The sequence below is a fragment of the Schistocerca serialis genome, chromosome 2 (assembly GCF_023864345.2).
Source record: "Schistocerca serialis cubense isolate TAMUIC-IGC-003099 chromosome 2, iqSchSeri2.2, whole genome shotgun sequence".
In the NCBI taxonomy this organism is placed as follows: Eukaryota; Metazoa; Arthropoda; class Insecta; order Orthoptera; family Acrididae; genus Schistocerca; species Schistocerca serialis.
Window position 1 is genome coordinate 329,800,822 of NC_064639.1, and position 20,640 is coordinate 329,821,461.

Sequence of the window (20,640 nt, forward strand, 5' to 3'; positions counted from 1 at the left end):
TGAAGCGCGATGTGATTGGTTGGAAGGATTTTACGGGAGCCGAGATTATCAATGGATGTGATTGGTGCACTGTGCACCCTCTGCCACACACCACTTGCCGGTGTCTTTCATTATGATTTCTTTAACTTCGTCGTTCATCAGATTCTGATTATGTATCTGCCGTTATTTTCGCTTGTATGTCTAAATGCCTGCATGTGTCAGTTCTGACACCACTGTGATTTCTTCATAAAACGTACCGTTCCCTGAAAACGCTTTCTGAGGATAGTAATGTCCTGTGGCTTGCTATAGTCGCGCTTAGACTGTGGTTAAGCACTTTGGCAGGTGCTGTGGAAGTCGCAATGCACGAGTCTGTAAAAACTGCCTCAGCTACTTGAGAGTGTATGCAATGTGTTGCCCCTGCCAACAGCGGTACTGTCAGTGAACGGTTGGATCAGCAGCTTCCGTAGTGTGACGATAGATTAATCCGGTAAAGCTTATGTTGGGATTCCCTGCGCTCTGCTGAAACCACCGTTTCTCCCACATCCTGCGCTGCGAGAACATACGCTTCACAAGATAAAAGACTTTCGAAATCCCTGATATAATATGGAGGTAACTACAGTGTGTTCTCACAAAGTTGCCCTAGCAACATTATGGCACGTGGCACGTAGATACAACATGCACCAGAGGAACTTCAATAGTCCGTAATGTGACACTCTCTGTGTCTGGTAATGAGCTATAGGTGACACACAGAACATTAGTTTGGACTGTGATGCTCTCCACAGGAAATATGATGCACGATAGCTATTATATTTAAATCTTAACTGCAATATGACTCATGCTATTATTTTCCCTTCCCTTCTAGGGAAGCGTTTAATACAAGAAGTTTGCAGTTTCCTGACGTATTAAATCTGTGGACCGAACCAGGACTCTAACCCGACACCTTTGCCTTTCACTGGCAAATGCCCTACCGTCTCGGCTCTCCACGACCCACCCTCAGCTTTACTTCCGCCAGTATGTGCATCGTACTTTCCAAACGTAATAGAAATTGTTCTGCATAACTTCCGGTCCAGAACACAATTTTAACCTGCTAGTCAGTTTAAAATTAGTGCATACACTGCTGCATAATCACAATTTATTATGGACATACTCTGTGTTTGAGAAACATGTAACTAACATATTTGAAGGAAAGTCATGACACTTGGCTACATTAAAACAATTTAGTAATTTGCTACCAGGTTCGTTTCCCAGTTTTGGTAACTACCATTATTTGGCAAGAAACATTGGCTATTGCAAGTCGCATGTCAGTCATGTTGAACAATAAAATCGTATTAGCTGTCGAATGCATGAATGATAATACAGAATAGCATTATTTCCACATCAGTCACTTTTATCATCGTTTGATGACGATGGTTCCTGGTGCAGGCTATATTGTTATTATTATTGTTTCTTTTCTCAAACGTTATGTCTGGTCAAAAATGGAATGTAACGCGGACGTTGATCAAGCGTGACTTCCTTTTAACTGTACGGTATATGTTATATTGCATTTAGGAACATTCGGGTGATTGAACATGTATCAATAATTACGGATTTCTGTAGTTGTATATATAAGTTTGGATGTAGCTGTATTGCATTGATGTACTGGTGGATATTGTGTGGTATGACTCCTGTAGTTGATAGTATAATCGGTATAATGTCAACTTTATCCTGATGCCACATGTCCTTGACTTCCTCAGCCAGTTGGACGTAATTTTCAATTTTTTCTCCTGTTTTCTTTTGTATATTTGTTGTATTGGGTATGGATATTTCGATTAGTTGTGTTAATTTCTTCTTTTTATTGGTTCGTATGATGTCAGGTTCGTTATGTGGTGTTATTTTATCTGTTATAATGGTTCTGTTCCAGTATAATTTGTGTTCATCATTCTCCAGTACATTTTGTGGTGCATACTTGTATGTGGGAACGTGTTGTTTTATAAGTTTATGTTGTAAGGCAAGCTGTTGATGTATTATTTTTGCTACATTGTCATGTCTTCTGGGGTATTCTGTATTTGCTAGTGTTGTACATCCGCTTGTGATGTGATCTACTGTTTCTATTTGTTGTTTGCAAAGTCTGCATTTATCTGTTGTGGTATTGGGATATTTAATAATTTGCTTGCTGTAATATCTGGTGTTTATTGTTTGATCCTGTATTGCAATCATGAATCCTTCCATCTCACTGTATATATTGCCTTTTCTTAGCAATGTGTTGGATGCGTCTTGATCGATGTGTGGCTGTGTTAGATGATACGGGTGCTTGCCATGTAGTGTTTTCTTTTTCCAATTTACTTTCTTCGTATCTGCTGATGTTACGTGATCTAGAGGGTTGTAGGAGTGGTTATGAAATTGCAGTGGTGTAGCCGATGTATTTATATGAGTGATTGCTTTGTGTATTTTGCTAGTTTCTGCTCGTTCTAGAAAGAATTTTCTTAAATTGTCTACCTGTCCATAATGTAGGTTTTTTATGTCGATAAATCCCCTTCCTCCTTCCTTTCTGCTTAATGTGAATCTTTCTGTTGCTGAATGTGTGTGATGTATTCTATATTTGTGGCATTGTGATCACGTAAGTGTATTGAGTGCTTCTAGGTCTGTGTTACTCCATTTCACTACTCCAAATGAGTAGGTCAATATTGGTATAGCATAAGTATTTATAGCTTTTGTCTTGTTTCTTGCTGTCAATTATGTTTTCAGTATTTTTGTTAGTCTTTGTCTATATTTTTCTTTTAGTTCTTCTTTAATATTTGTATTATCTATTCCTATTTTTTGTCTGTATCCTAGATATTTATAGGCATCTGTTTTTTCCATCGCTTCTATGCAGTCGCTGTGGTTATCCAATATGTAATCTTCTTGTTTAGTGTGTTTTCCCTTGACTGTGCTATTTTTTTACATTTGTCTGTTCCAAAAGCCATATTTATATCATTGCTGAATACTTCTGTTAACTTTAGTAATTGGTTGAGTTGTTGATTTGTTGCTGCCAGTAGTTTTAGATCATCCATGTATAGCAAATGTGTGATTTTGTGTTGGTATGTTCCGGTAATATTGTATCCATAATTTGTATTATTTAGCATGTTGGATAGTGGGTTCAGAGCAAGGCAGAACCAGAAAGGACTTAATGAGTCTCCTTGGTATATTCCACGTTTAATCTGTATTGGCTGTGATGTGATATTATTTGAATTTGTTTGTATATTAAGTGTGGTTTTCCAATATTTCATTAGTATGTTTAGGAACTGTATCAATTTAGGATCTACTTTGTATATTTCAAATATTTCTAGTAACCATGAGTGGGGTACACTATCAAAAGCTTTTTCGTAATCAATGTATGCGTAGTGTAGCGACCTTTGTTTAGTTTTAGCTTGATATGTCACCTCTGCATCTATTATCTGTTGCTCTTTACATCCTCATGCTCCTTTGCAACAGCCTTTTTGTTCTTCATTTATAATTTTGTTCTGTGTTCTATGTGTCATTAATTTCTATGTAATGACTGAAGTTAATATTTTGTATATTCTTGGGAGGCACGTTATGGGGCGATATTTAGCTGGGTTTGCTGTGTCTGCTTGATCTTTAGGTTTCAGATAAGTTATTCCATGTGTAAGTGTATCAGGGAATGTGTATGGGTCCGCAATGTAACTGTTAAATAATTTAGTTAGACGTGAATGTTTTGAGGTGAATTTCTTTAGCCAGAAATTTGGTATTTTATCTTTTCCAGGGGCTTTCCAATTGTGAGTAGAATTAATTGCTTGGGTGACTTCATGTTGCAAAATTATCACTTCAGGCATCCGCGGTATCATCTTGTATGTGTCTGTTTCTGCTTGTATCCACCGTGCATGCCTGTTATGTTGTACCAGGTTTGACCATATGTTGCTCCAGAAGTGTTCCATGTCTGTTATGCTTGGTGGATTGTCTATTTTAATGTGTGTGTTATCTATTGTCTGGTAAAATTTCTTTTGGTTTGTGTTGAATGTTTGGTTTTGTTTCCTTCTATTTTCACTTTTTTTGTACCTTCTAAGTCGTTTGGCCAATGCTTGTAATTTCTGGTTCTTTTCATCTAATTGCTCTATCGCTTCTTGTTGTGAGGTTTTACCTAACCTTTTTCGTTTTTTTTCTGACATTTCATTTCTTATAAATTGTGTTAGCAGTCCGATGTCTTTTCTCAGTTTTTCTATTCTGATCTGTAGCCTGTGTTGCCATGCTGGTTTTGTGGGTTTCTTCTGTGTGTTGGTTGGTTCTGATCTCTGCCTAGTGTGTATATTTAGTGTAGTGAGTGCTCCTATATAAACCAGTAGTTGTAACTCTTCCATAGTTGTGTTTTCATTTATTTTGTTGTGTATGATTGTGTAGATAGTTTTTATTGTTGTTTCGACTTGTGGGTTATTAGGCGGTCTATGCAAGAGTGGTCTAATGTCCGTATTTGTGTCTTTGTATTCTATATATGTCAGTTGAAATTTCTCTTCTATATCTAACATGTGTGTCACTTTGTGTTCTATTTGTGCTTGTTCTGGTGGCTGTCTTAAGATTTCGTTTTCCTCTGATTGTTTAATTGATGCGTGTTGGTCATTGTTTGTTTGCTCTGGGATGTTTGAGTCCATTACTGTATTTTCTTCTTCTTCTGATTGCACATTATTTTGTTCCTGTATTTGTTGTACTTGTTGTTTGATGTTTTCTAATTCTGACTGGGCTATCCTGTTATTTTTGATTATTACACGGATCTGATCAGCTAGTCGTTGTTCTGTTAAAAATTTTAATTCTGGGTATCTGGTAATAAATGTTGTGTATACTTGTGATCTGTATCCACTTGTGTTGGTTCCTAGATTTGTTGCTTGGTAATAACGGAACATGAGGTGTCGATTAACTTCATCTGACCATCTCATCCTCTGTCTTTGTTTTCCTTCTAGGGTGGTTGCAGGAAGCATATCCTGCAAAACACCTCTATTTGAATTTAAATCATTTTCCGTTTGGCTAGCAGTGTCGTCACCATTGTGGGCGGGCATAGGGTTCAAGCGTCGTCCCCGACCATAACGGCGCTTGTCCGAGGCTTCTTTAGTTCTGTCCTGAACCAAGTGATCACACTAAAAGGGGGGTTAGCCCTATTAGTGGTTTGTTCTTTTTGTCCCCTTTTACGACTGGCAGAAGATACCGGAGGCCTATTCTTTTCCCGGGCCTCCACGGGATTTATTATTATTATTATTATTATTATTATTGACAGTTGACCGAAACCGGTAGTAAATTAATAAATTACTTTAATGCAGTTGAATGTCAAGAGTTTCCTGGAACATAAATCCACTGCTGACAGTTGTCTGAAGTAAAGATTTAAGATATTTTGCTACACGACCTCACATATAAAAGACCCTATGTTTCTCATTTATTGAATGATCCAATCTCGCTCACGTATAAAAAGAAATGAGTTTTCTGGTAACGATTTACGGAGTGAAGGCCTGTGTAGATGTGCTAGCTTCTGTAAGTCGTCTATCGACAATTGCATGCCCCTGTAATCCAAGAAGCAGATCATTTTTGTCAGTGAAATTTATTCTCAAAGTGTAACGAACAAGTTAGAATCATTTGAAATGACCAGGTAGTAGTAACCTGTCGGTACTTACCATTCTGTTTCTTCGTATGTCTTAGAGAACATAAAACACGAACTTGCATCTGCTTATAACTTTTGCAATAGATGCTAATGGACAGAACTGCGAACTGGACTTACAGAAATGCTTACACAAGCGTAGATACATTTTAATAATAAAAACAATTATCACTCGATCAGATACAGTTATCACCGGAAGACAGTGCTGTAACTGAATCAGTAATTTGTAATATGGCGTAGTTCAGGTCTGTTCTTTATATGAGAAATATGGATCGAAATATCGCATTATGATTAGACAAACAAAAGTTTCAGCCATAAAATGTAATTAAATAACATAAGCAACAGGTTAATATCAGCAACAACCAACTGGTGCTGCAAAATGTAGCAATCCTGCCATTAAAGATTAACGTTAGGCTGGCTGGCTCTGAGCACTATGGGACTCAACTGCTGTGGTCATAAGTCCCCTAGAACTTAGAACTACTTAAACCTAACTAACCTAAGGACAGCACACAACACCCAGCCATCACGAGGCAGAGAAAATCCCTGACCCCGCCGGGAATCGAACCCGGGAACCCGGGCGTGGGAAGCGAGAACGCTACCACAGGACCACGAGATGCGGGCTAACGTTAGGCATCTCTGTGCATGACCCTATGTTAACCACATGCCCCTCCAAATCCGTACCCAGTGATGCCTGTCGGCTGAAGATGACATGGAGGTCGGTTGGTACTGGATGGACTTCTGAGTCATGTTCGGACGGAGAGCGAGAGAGTTTCTCCGTGCGTGTCGTGACAGGCGCATCTAAATTCGCCCGCGCATGAAAAACATTGACAGGAGGGTATATCCATTTATGGGAAGCGTGCGTTCGAGAAGAATGATGAAATCAGTACCAAGAAAGTAGGCTAACAAACAACAGATCCATGAATCACGGCTCTGAAACGAAATGCTTTCTGAGCTGAGAACGGGGATAAATTAGCAGCACTAAATGTTAGGACACCCCTTGCTGGACAAGTTTACAGTCACAGCTAATAGACTGACAATGGCTGTATTTTTTATGAGGACGTGAAGTCTGACCCTTAGAAATCGATGACTTGTATTGTATTCTATGTTAATTGGGGGCTTAGAGCCGACGGACAGGCTCCGTCCTCGCCGCAGCCGCAGTGGTCCACAACCCCATGACGACTACCGCAGTCCACTTCGCCCCTCCGCCGCCCCACACCGAAACCAGGGTTATTGTGCGGTTCGGCCCCCGGTGCCCCCCCCCCCCCCCCAAGGGAAGGTGTCACAGCAGAAAAGTGTAACTCCTATGTTTCCGTGGCGCCGTGGTAGAGTAACGGTGGTGTACGCGTACGTGGAGAACTTGTTTAAGCAGCAATCGCCGACATGGTGTAGCTGTGGCGGAGTAAGGGGAACCAGTCCGCATTCGCCGTGGCAGATAGCAAACCGCCTAAAAACAATCAACGCTGGCCGTTGTGGCCCAGCGTTCTATGCGCTTCAGTCCGGAACCGCGCTGCTGCTACGGTCGCAGGTTCGAATATACTCAGGTATGGATGTGTGTGATGTCCTTAGGTTAGTTAGGTTTAAGTAATTCTAAGACTAGGTGACTGATGACCTCAGATGTTAATTCACATAGTGCTTAGAGCCATTTGAACCATTTTTGAAAAACCATCCACAGACTGGCCAGCTCACCGGACCTCGACACAAGTCCGCCGGGCGGATTCGTGCCGGGGACCGGCGCTCCTTCTCCCCCGGAAAGCCGTGCTTTAGACCGCACGACTAACCGGGCGGGCAAGCCATTACTTAGTATACATTCGCCTGAATTTCCTCTGAACCGGTGTCCAGCGGAAATACACTGAGGTGGCACAAAGTCATAGGATAGCGATATGCACATATACGGATAGTGCTATTATCTCGTACGAAGGACTTAAAAAGGCGGTGCACTGGCGGAGCTGTCAATTGCGCTGAGGTGATTTATGTGAATAGTTTTCTGGCGTGATTACCGTCGAGTGACGGGAAATAACAGACTTTGAACGCGGAATAGAATTTGGAACTAGATACACGGGACATTTCATTGTGGATATCGTTAGGGAATTCAATATTTCGATATCCGGAGCGTCAAGTGTGAGCCGAAAATATCACATTTCAGGCACCCAGGTCTCCCGACATGTATACCATCTGACAAACATGGGACATAATCGAGAGGTTAGTTCGTGCACAGAATCTAGAAACGGGAACACTTCCGCAATTATGGATGGCCACAGAGGCAGCATGTCCCTGTATTATTGCAGGGTACTTTCAGCGATTCCTTGAGTTCGTGTCACTTGGAGATGCTACAGTACTTCGGGCAAAAGGGGGTCCGACACGGTATTATTAGGTCTCTCGTGACATTTGTCACCTCAGTGTAGATACTGCGGTGATACTGAAACGGTAACATTTAACAGCGGGTGGTCAGACGCTGTAGATTTGCGTATGTATCAGAAGCGCCGTTATCATATTTTTGTGCCTACCACAATGCTGTTATACAAAATTTACCAATTAGTCCTATGATACACTGCGTACAATGAAGTGCAAGAGAAGGGAAAGTAAGACTAATTGTAAGTTATATTACGTTCAACACTACATTTTACAGCTGCAAATGTCGGTGTTTTGGGCTTTACTTGACTAACTATTCAGCTAGTTTCACCCTTCGTTCATTTTGAATGGTACAATTATTCAGATTGTTCCTAACCATACAATAGCGCTTTTTCTTGTAGAACTGCGCACTGCACTTATCGAATTTAGTATTCGTATGTCACATGCTTAAAGAAACTGTAGTGCCACATAGAAAGATATCAGTATTTTATCTTAAATCTACGCAACAACGTAATGTAGGATATGATGAAACAGGAATCCCGATTTTAGGTCTGTGGTGTCACCATATTCCTCCCCCGCAAATCGGCGAACGGTCGTGTTATAAGGCTTCCGCCCGCCGTGGGGAGGACCCCAGTTGTACGACGACTTTGCTAGCGACTACACTGACGAAGTCGTCGCCAATGATGTGTTGGTAAATGTGCCAACACCTTGTAGATTTGGACTTTAATTGCAAGGCCTTACTAGGGATTGTGCGTTTGAATGTGACTGTGGCCTTCCTTATTCAGATACAATGGTACGTGATGCAATAGCACAGAACGTTTCTGATGTTCGCATACGGGAGCAAATTTTGAAACTAGTTAATCCCATCCTCGTCACCAACACATCATTGGTTGTCGTACAACTGGGGCGAGTGCTAGCCCGTATCTCGAGACCTGCCTCGTGGTGGCGCTCGGTCTGCGATCACACAGTGGCGACACGCGGGTCCAACATGTACTAAATGGACCGCGGCCGATTTAAGCTACCACCTAGCAAGTGTGGTGTCTGGCGGTGACACCACAAGGTCCTTCATCCTCTACCGTATCTTAATATATGGAAGGGGGTGATACTTTATGTTACATAATTTACTAGAGAGTTATAGCAACAAATATATTCCGTTTTCCGACTGACTCTTTGACTGCAGCATTACATACGCTCCAGTTTCATTATGTACCTCCTTTTAAAATGTGAAAATCTCCGAATACAATATGGTACGAAAATAGAAAATTTTCGATAGCAGAAGACGATTGCACATACTCTGCAAGGAAAAAAAGGAAAAAAAAGAAAGGGACGAACAGCGAATGAAGTAGGCGAATTGGATGGAAATCGGTAGATGTGATTTACGTATACAGAGAAAATGTGATTACAGTTTTATAAAAAATGGATGATTTATTCAGGAGCAATTGCTTCACAAACTGAGCAAGTCAATATGAGTTGGTCCACCTCTGAACCTTATGGAAGCAGTTATTCAAATTGGCATTGACTGATCGAGTTGTTGAATGTCTTTCTTAGGGATATCGTGCCAAATTCCGTCCGGGTAGCCGATGTAGATCATATCTGTCGATTTCCATCCCATTCGGATAATTCCTTTGTGGTTCGTCGTTTACTTTTCTTTCTCACGGAGTCTATTCGTACGGCAAATTGGCATATTGATCATCAGGACACGCTCACATGCAGCTTCTTCACCACCCACTCTCTGACTCCAAAGATCTCATTTACTTGCAAATACTCCAGCAATGCATTGTAAATGTAGTCCCACAGGTCACGGCCCCTGGCAACCTTCCGTAATCTCTTCCACGATTACTGTCTCGCTGATGCTGAATTCTACGACGTTGCCTCTGCAGTAGACATTGAAGAAATTGTCGTATCTGGCGTCGTCCCATCACGCCCAAGACACATTCGTCTGTGCTCACACCGCATTAGAATAGCCACAAAGAAGAGATCACAAAATTAGTTTTAGTGCCTGTTGACATAATTTGCTAAATATTGTGGCTTTGTCTGGTGAAGCGTGGCTCAATTAATGAAGAAATTTTATTCGGATATCAGCGGCAATCATGCCAGGTAAAGTCAGCGATCACCGACCAACTCTGTAGTGTAACAACACGAGCTGCACCAAAGTACACAGCTTGCATGACAGCAGTCTGCCATAACAGGAGCGCGAGCGACAATACTAATGAAACACATCATTAATCTGACTGTTTCAGCCGGATGGGGTGGCCGAGCGGTTCTAGGCACTACAGTCTGGAACTGCGCGACCGCTACGTCGCAGATTCGAATCCTGCCTGGGGCAAGTTCTAGGGGACTCATGACATCAGAAGTTAAGTCCCATAGTGATCAGAGACATTTGAACCATTTTTTTTTTACTGTTTGATCAAAGTTTTGCGAAGAGAAACATTAGTTCTGCCTCCTCAAGATTTGGGACAGATACTGGAACGTCGACGCATTCGTTATAGATAAGCTACAATTAGTGAAACGTACAGTATTGGGACACTAAAATCAACCGACTTATCATTAAGCATCAAAATGACATAGCCACATGTCTGTGTACCGTGAAAGGCAAGTTGTTGGTGAGGATTGTGTATGATGCAGTTATACGTTAATATTTAATAAATGACTCATCGGTATCACCTGTTCGTCGAGAATACCGTGAGTAATATCTCACTGACATAAAGAACAGTGAGTCAGTTACATATACACTCCTGGAAATTGAAATAAGAACACCGTGAATTCATTGTCCTGTGGAACGGCTTGCCATGCCATTTCCACCTGGCGCCTCCCAAACATGCTCAATGGGGGACAGATCCGGAGATCTTGCTGGCCAGGGTAGTTGACTTACACCTTCTAGAGCACGTTGGGTGGCACGGGATACATGCGGACGTGCATTGTCCTGTTGGAACAGCAAGTTCCCTTGCCGGTCTAGGAATGGTAGAACGATGGGTTCGATGACGGTTTGGATGTACCGTGCACTATTCAGTGTCCCCTCGACGATCACCAGTGGTGTACGGCCAGTGTAGGAGATCGCTCCCCACACCATGATGCCGGGTGTTGGCCCTGTGTGCCTCGGTCGTATGCAGTCCTGATTGTGGCGCTCACCTGCACGGCGCCAAACACGCATACGACCATCATTGGCATCAAAGCAGAAGCGACTCTCATCGCTGAAGACGACACGTCTCCATTCGTCCCTCCATTCACGCCTGTCGCGACACCACTGGAGGCGGGCTGCACGATGTTGGGGCGTGAGCGGAAGACGGCCTAACGGTGTGCGGGACCGTAGCCCAGCTTCATGGAGACGGTTGCGAATGGTCCTCGCCGATACCCCAGGAGCAACAGTGTCCCTAATTTGCTGGGAAGTGGCGGTGCGGTCCCCTACGGCACTGCGTAGGATCCTACGGTCTTGGCGTGCATCCGTGCGTCGCTGCGGTCCGGTCCCAGGTGGACGGGCACGTGCACCTTCCGCCGACCACTGGCGACAACATCGATGTACTGTGGAGACCTCACGCCCCACGTGTTGAGCAATTCGGCGGTACGTCCACCTGGCCTCCCGCATGCCCACTATACGCCCTCGCTCAAAGTCCGTCAACTGCACATACGGTTCACGTCCACGCTGTCGCGGCATGCTACCAGTGTTAAAGACTGCGATGGAGCTCCGTATGCCACGGCAAACTGGCAGACACTGACGGCGGCGGCGCACAAATGCTGCGCAGCTAGCGCCATTCGACGGCCAACACCGCGGTTCCTGGTGTGTCCGCTGTGCCGTGCGTGTGATCATTGCTTGTACAGCCCTCTCGCAGTGTCCGGAGCAAGTATGGTGGGTCTGACACACCGGTGTCAATGTGTTCTTTTTTCCATTTCCAGGAGTGTACATTTTCAAACAATCCTGGGAAGCGATTCAGTTCGTAAAATACGTGGTATTCGTAGGATTTTTCCAGCCGCGCTACGCATGTCACTACTTCACTTATCTGTGACAGGCGCAATATCTCTAAGACAGCGGGGACAAAGATAAATGCCTTTCGTGGAAGAGACAGGGCAGCTGTGGCTTACAGCTAACGTGGACATTTCGGATCCCGACAACTGAAACGTATTAGGAAAGGGGAGATACACAACCACTCTCTGCAATCAGATTACTGAAAACATCGACTGTCCTCTGACCCGAAAATCGAATAGGAGTTAGCTACTCCTTGCCAACAAAGGAGAATATACAGCGCACAAGTTCGTAATCCTTTTCGACTGTCACGGTAGTCTTGCGAAAATATCGAACTCAGGTTTCAGTCAAATTGAGATTCTGTTACAGTTACTTCTGTTGGTCTCTTTTACCTTTCAAAATCTCGTCGTACGCGACCCTTGTTCTTAAGGCACTAGCATGCAAACGAATTTAACATTCGGAACATTCAAAACTACTTCCTCGATCTATGTATTCTGCGGAAGAAATTGACATGTTTTTGGGTACCAGAGTACATGAGTTTCAAGGGAAAGGAAAAGGGAGATGTAGTCGCCAAGGAGGTGTATCGAAATCTTCAGATAGTTCAGTGTGCCATTCCCCTACCTGCTGTGACCTCACTATTGAGATAGAGAGTTATGCTTGGATTGGAAGAAGAGTGGATGGAAGTAACAGACAAAACGCTTCGCCCAGTATAGTCAGCAACTCGGATCTGTCGTACCTTCTTCTGGCCACACAGACGGGATGAGGTCCTACTGACTCGTGTTCCCTTAGAACTCAGCCCTATGACGCATGACTACTTGCTCCGGCGAGAGGACCCTCTAGAGTGTTGTGCTTGAGGAGTACAATTCACAGGGCGATACATTTTACATGACACGGCATGCTAGCAGTAGGTTATGTCCCTTTTAACTGATAGTAACACGAATATGGTACACACTTAAGGGTCCGAATTTTATTAATGAGTTGTCTGTGTTGCCCTGTTATTTTTACGTAATCAGTCAAACACATGTACCTGAGAAATTATATCAGCTTTTCTCTTGTTTGACTGGTGTTTTAATTGGTACTTTTAGAACTTATGCACATATTTGGACTTATGCCCATATTTGGGTAGTACGACAGAGCGGGTGACAGTGAATGAGGTTGGGAGAGAGCGCATGTAATTACGAGGGCGTGCTGAAAAGTAATGCCCCGGATTTTTTGTGTCAAAATTCTTAAAGTTTTTCAAAGAAAACATTCTCAATCTTAATTCTTCATGTCTACACATTTATTTTCTAACACAGTCACCCTGTAGAGTAACACATTTCTCCCAATGAGAGACGTGTTTGTTGATACCGTCACTGTGGAATGTTTGGCTCTGTTGACGGAGTAACAACCTCGCCGCTGCTAGCACAGCTTCATCACTATCAAAATACAATCCTTGAAGGTGTTTTTCAAGTGTGGAAACAAATGAAAATCGGAAAAGTCGGTATTATATGGGGGATGATGGATAACAATGAATCCAGGTCGGATTATAGCAGTTGTTGGAACGTTCGCGTGTGGCCTGACATTATCATGCTGAAGGAGAGGATGCGTCAATTGTGGACGAACTCTTCAAACTCGAAACTTGGTTAGAGAACTCTGTTTCTCACTCACCGACATGCAGTAGTTACGTTACACACCTCCATGTTACACGCTACAAAATGGTTCAAATGGCTCTGAGCACTATGGGACTTAACTTCTGAGGCCATCAGTCCCCTAGAACTTAGAACTACTTAAACCTAACTAACCTAAGGACATCACACACATCCATGCCCGAGGCAGGTTTCGAACCTGCGACCGTAGCGGTCGCGCGATTCCAGACTTTAGCGCCTAGAGCCGCTCGGCCACTTAGGCCGGCTAGACGCTACAGTCCGGACCCTCTAGCGGCAGAGAGCCGCAGGTATGTGGAAATGAAGAATAACAACGTACAATGTTATTATCGTCCGTTTTATTTAAAACGATTTTCCGAGTTTTCACATAAAATCATGGGTGTTACTCTTCAGAACGCCCTCGCAAGTAATACTGACTTGTTTTATAACATTTTAAACGGTTTAATTACATTCGTTTCTACCACTTTTCATAATGGAACTGACAACCACGCCGTTGAGCGCCTACAAGCCATACACGCACGCGCACACACACACACACACACACACACACACACACACGCACACACACGACAGAGAGCAAATAGATTATCATTATCGAAGGAACACCGGTATTAGAGTATCAAAGAATAGAAGTTTATTTTCCAGTGCTCCAAACAGAATTCAGTCAGTTGGAAGAAATTTACGTGAAGTGAAAGAGACCAGCTGATATGCCTGGAACAGTCTCTCAGAATAAAGGGTAAACAAGAAGCTACTGACCGTCCATGAAGCTACCTAACGGTTACCCACACATTCAACTAGTTAACGCACCAACGTTCTTCCAGCGCTGTGCTAGAAAGATCTGAGGACTGTTTCAGACATGGAGATGCTTGAGTGACACCACTGGTCATCGACGTGAATCCTGCTGAGCGCATCTGAGAAATCATGGAGCAGAATGTGCACATTTTACAAAGTAATTTGGCATTGTAAGAGCTGAACACGCGATCAAATTTTTTTAAAAAAAGCAACGTTATTTATTTACAGATATCTTGATCATTTGGGGTATTTATGAGATTTAATCGGTTGCGATCCAAGTGAGTCATCATCAGAATCAGCATCTTCTAAAAGCAACATGCCACTTCACCAACTAGCGCTCATTGTCCTCACTTAAAATAAAGTGTAGTTTGGCCCAGCCACTGAGTTAAGGCTCGCAAAACCTACCTCCTGCAGATACTGCATTGTACCACAAGAAACTCTAGCGCCATACGCCAAAAGGATGTCAATACTTCGATTGTCTCTGAGTCACAATATGCAGTCACATGCCAAAGTAAAGGCCCTTTTGCCAAAGCTCCGAAGAAGGGAGCAAGATTCGACCGAGAAGTTCTATTGCTGTTACGGTTGCCGGAGACCTGGGAAAGAATGGGAAAGGAAATCTCTTCAGAGGAAGCACTGCAGCAGTTGCCATATAAGATTTAGGGATATTAGAGAAGTCTTTATTACGAATGGCAGGTTGTGGTTTGAAGCACCGTCCTTCCGAATACAGATCCTGTGCAGCAACACTGTGTCACCTCCTTCATGTCACCATTTGCCTCAGTATCAATAATAACTAATACTAACAAAGTGACCCTGACATAATTTGAAAAGCAAATTTTAGTTTGTGACGGAATGAGGTTACTTTTTCTGCTTCAATACTTGAATGTATGTGAAACGTCCGAACTTAGGATGGACAAAGGACAGAAGACATCGAAGGGCGAACCCAGGCTGAGCAAATCATTTTTCCTTAAGAGATCACCAATTTATTTCAGAATATGGCAGCAATAAGAGTGATAATTAAAACCGCGATCATCTCTTGCACCTGATGAATAGTAACGAACAGCAAGCTTCTAGTAAATAAGCAGTCTCCAAGACAAAAAAACGTCAATTTAAACAACAAGCTTCACTTACACAAGAAAAAGAAAAAATGGGAGAAACAATAATTGAAATAACTACTGCTTATCACAATAAGCAGGCCGAAGCCACGTTACCCCCGCAGGGAACACTCATACTCAGTAGACAACAGGTTAAGGTAAACCAAAATTTTAAATTACCGTAAGGCCCTTAAATAAAACCCATACAAGTATAAAAGTGGAATTAAGTAAAAGTTCCTAAATTTAGTTATATAACAATCAAGAACCAGAATTAATCCTCCAAGAAAGAGGGAAATCTTACAACTTTATGTCTGATAATCTTCCATTAAGTTACAAGATGTGTGCGACCAAGTTAGGCCAAGCTAACTATCAAGAGCAGTGAACTACAGGTGGAATTTAAACGTTCAAATACTTAAGTACAGTAACTGTTCGTAAACTCAAGTACAGAAAATAGATTCTTAGGTTTGTTACGTTAGATCAAAAAACAGGGCAGTTACTCAAAAGCACCCATCAAACAGAATATCCGGAGAACTTTACTTGTTTAGCAACTGCGACTGGAATCAAAACTCCAGCGAGAGCTAACGGCCACTGGAGACACCGTCCGGGTTCATGCGCAGGCCGAAATACAGGAGTACGTAGACGAGGGCAAGCGCCGCGTCCATTACAGTGTCACAACTCAAAAGCCAAGACTGTCAAGAAACAGGATACACATTACGACACTAAAGTCTAGAGCTCCAGCAATAAGGTCTTCAGGTCGTTCGAGACTTAATAAAGTCCTTAAAGTAACCTATCGTTCGCTAACCAATACTTAACTCTAAGCCTAAGTTCAATGAATAAGGCTTAAACTTTTAATTATGAGCAGGAATTTCAATTACTTTACTAAAACTTATATTATAAAAGGATAAGACACTTCTGATAACCAATAGCAGCTTTACCAACAGACATCGAACGCTCAATTGAAACTACATGAGAAGAGATACAAGCTTACGTGCCTGGCTCTGGCCTTAGACATTTACTTTAGACATTTACAGCTAAGACTGGGGTTGCAAGGCCTCAAGATTTAAACCCATCTAAACCGATTTAAAAGAACATTAGTTTAAAACATCAAAAGCTGATTCAATATTGCTTAATATTTACAACAGATAGGGGATTACTTAAAGCTAAGAAACAACCGACAGAATCGGTTCGAAGACAAATTTACCACTTCAATCAGTGGCCCATCTAAATGAACATTCATGTGACTCGAGACTAACTCGCAGATTCTAATAGACCTGCTCTCCTTACAACATTAGTTATACGCACGTGAATAGAAATCACTAAGCAAATCAGCAAAGTTACACTCGCGGCTTCGTGTGGCTTCAGTAATTGCCAGAAAACCGTTTCTTTCAACTGAAATGATGATTAAATCAAGACCCTAAGCTGTCGACAGGCGTTGATGTACATCAACGGGGACAGTTGAAAATGTGTGTCCCGACTCAGACTCGAACCCGGGATCCCCTGCGTACATGGCAGACGCTCTTCCCATCTGAGCGACCGAAGTACACAGAGGATAGTGCGACTGCAGGATTTTATCCCCTGCACGCCCCCTGTGAGACCCACATTCCCAACTTAATGTCCACACACTACGTTCGTAGTACCGCTGCCCGTTACACTCATTACTTGCGGCAGACAATCTTACCGACTCCCGTAAGAGTTCGGGCAATGCGTGTGTATCCAGCACAGAAGAAGAAGGTCAATGGCCGGTTAGCCTTTACTATATGAAGATTGTTCTTTTGGACATGTCCGAAAGAACAGATTCCACCTTCATATCATCTTTCAAACTCTACAGGCGAGGTTCACTTAGAGTATATACACAAAATGCACCATAAGTTCTTTAGTATTCCATATGTCATTATTCAAAGCACTATTCCTGCTGCCAACACCCAAAGTACACACGGCGAGAAGTTTCCAGAAATCAAATTGCTGGTGCACTCTCTCTCTCTTCAACCTAGAAATCAGCCACGATGGATGTTACTCGTGCATACGGTTCCGAACATACCAAGAAGCTCCATCGGCCACCATGTCAACATACTGGCTTTTCAGCCCGTATACCTGCTGCCGCCTCGTACCAACAGCAACTCGCCAGCAGCGGCTCGGTTCCCACCTATTTTTCACTTTCAGACAGTTATAAACCGAGTGAATCCGTGTGGCATTCACACCTCCTTCCGGAACGCCAGTCAGAGGATCAACAGATAGCACAACGTCGCCACGGCTCAATATGGTATAATTCCTGTAAGGGGTAAATATAATAATTTTATCATTTGACGAAATGCGTATATAATGTGAGATTAAAAGGAATTTTAGTTTACTTTAACTACATTATTACAGGTGGCACATATAATTATTTATTTATATTAATTTCAAGTGTTGTACACCTGTACGTCCATTAATTGTCTGTTCAGGTGCAGTTTATTGCATAAAGTGTATATTTTATAAACGTCAAGTGTAATTAATGTAAATTAGGTAAACAAATTATATATAATAATACGTCCATCCCCACATAAATGGCATGTCGAAGGTCACCTTAAGAGACGCACTCTCAACTTCTAACCGGAATTGTGGTCTGTTTCTGATTCTTCCTGACTGAATATCGTTTTGGGTAACGCTTTGTTAACTGCAGAATCAGGGACATCACTGTAGTTTAGTCATATATTTGACGTCACGACACAGAATACGTCAAACTTTTACTCTTATAAAATCTGTTTGCAGGTATGGGTATCATACTGACAAGTACACGTACATGTAAAGAAAGTCTGTCCTCACAAATGTACAGCAGCTTTCATAAAATATATAGCTGTAAACTTAAACAGTGTAGATGCACTGCAGGCGTACACAGCAGTGCAACGAAGCTAACATTTTTTAAGTCTGCGATCTGTCGAGGACAACATGTCTGTGTCTCGAAGGTATTCTTCTGTAGGCGCTGTTGGGTTTCACATACTTGAACTAGTTCTCTAGTGCCAGTTTTGAAACATTTTTGATCTAGATCAGTTAGAGCGAATTTTTTCCCATCATAAATCGTGCTATGCTGCACATGAGGGTGGGGAGAAACAGGATATGTTGTAAGTAGGCTGTTTAGGTTTTTTATTAGTAACGCCACCTCTGTATGAAAATCACTGGCTGTGCTGTGTGCAGTCTGTGGCTGCTTTGCATTGTTGTAATACTCGCCATTGTAGTGTTAGGCAGTTGGCTGTGAACAGCGCGTAGCGTTGGGCAGTTGGAGGTGAGCCGCCAGCAGTGGTGGATGTGGGGAGAGAGATGGCGGAGTTTTGAAATTTGTCATGAACTGCTATATTTATATATGATGATATCAAGGTAAATACATTGTTTGTTCTCTATTAATATCTTTCATTTGCTAACTATCCCTATCAGTAGTTAGTGCCTTCCATAGTTTGAATCTTTTATTTAGCTGGCAGTAGTGGCGCTCGCTGTATTGCAGTAGCTTGAGCAGCGAAGATTTTTGTGAGGTAAGTGATTTGTGAAAGGTATAGTTTAATGTTAGTCAGGGCCATTCTTTTGTAGGGAATTTTGAAAGTCAGATTGCGTTGCGCTAACAAAATATTGTGTGTCAGGTTAAGGACAGTCATGTATAATTGTTCAAAAGGGGACGTTTCATAAGTCGACCCTTAGCCGAGGATACCTCACTGGAATCTTCTGATTTTTTCTTGTAGTTTGTGTATTTAGTGCAGCTTTTGTTTATTGCTAGCGCGTAATTGTAGAGAGAATCTCCTTTGTAGTTGTAGCCTTTCATTGTTGTACAGTAAAACAGTTGTGGCATGCATATAGATTTGCACCAAGTATTTCGCAGCTACGCTTGCAATTAACTAGATATTATTTTCAGTGCTATGTTAATGTGTTCTCCTATTTTTGCACTTCAAATTGTGCTTTTCTGTGTTATCATGTGAAATATTGTGACAATTATGGCGTGTGAAAAACGTAACGCTAGGCTCCAAACTAAACTGAGAAATAATAGTGACGACGAGCGTAGCTTATCAGCGCCGCAGAGTAATGAATTTACTAATGTTCAAAGTAGTAATTTGGTAACTGTGCACAGGGAAATGGAGCGGGCGTCAAACAATGGCGTGGACAGTGAAACAATTAGTGAAGAGGGAAGCATTATCGATCGATCGGTCGGCAATAGCTCGCCTCAGGAAGCCGAAATGACACGACACGATCTCGCAAGAACAGTAGATTCAGGTTTTGGATCCTCACCGTTTTCTCAAATAAGTCAAGACACATTTTCTGCTTGTCAAAATGTGAATGTTTCCGGTGTAAATTCACTGCCGAAAAGCACTGAGGAACATGTTTCAGACACCAATGCATTGTTATTACAATTAATACAACAAATGGGACAAACACAGCAAAAGCTTCAAAAGTTAGACACAGTGGAACAAAATCTCAAAAAGTTAGACACAGTGGAACAAAATCTCAAAAAGTTAGACACTACACTTGAACAAACACGTGAAGATTTAACCACTGAGTTACATAACATCGAATCGAAATGTCAAAAAGTCTGTAATGACGTAAAAACACAAATTTGTGAGCATTTTCAACCTATTTTTTCGCGGCATGAAAATGCTTTACAGAATCACGAAGCAGCCATAAAAGAACTGCAAACCATTGTTCATGAAAATCATGAGACCTTGTGGGCTAAAATTGACTCAGTTGCATCTACCGATTCGGTTAAGCAACTTGCAAAAACTCAGGAAAACTTAAAGGACACAGTAGATTCGATTTCAACACAAATGGACACTCTGAAACTTGGTTCAGAAAAACACACTGAGGAAATGTGTTCACTATCGGAGAAAGTAGCGGAACTTTCGGATCAGGTTACTAACTTATCTACAAAGGTAGATGATGATCTGAATGACACAAGACCTGTAGCCTTCACTGACACAGAAGAGTATGAACAAATTAGAAAATTCAAACAGAATCAAAATCAAATCAATACACAGTACAAAAGAGAAATCCGGGAAGTACAAGATCAGCTGACACAGGTAATACAAGAATTACGTATTTCAGATGATACTCGCGACCCAATACGGGAAGAGGGACACAGAAATACGGAACAGCCACAAAATAATAACACAGGGCATTTCGGAAGTTATGAAAGAAATTGGCAATGTGCACCGAATTTTGAGATGGAACGCCCGACACGACCTAACAATGACCGATATGCGA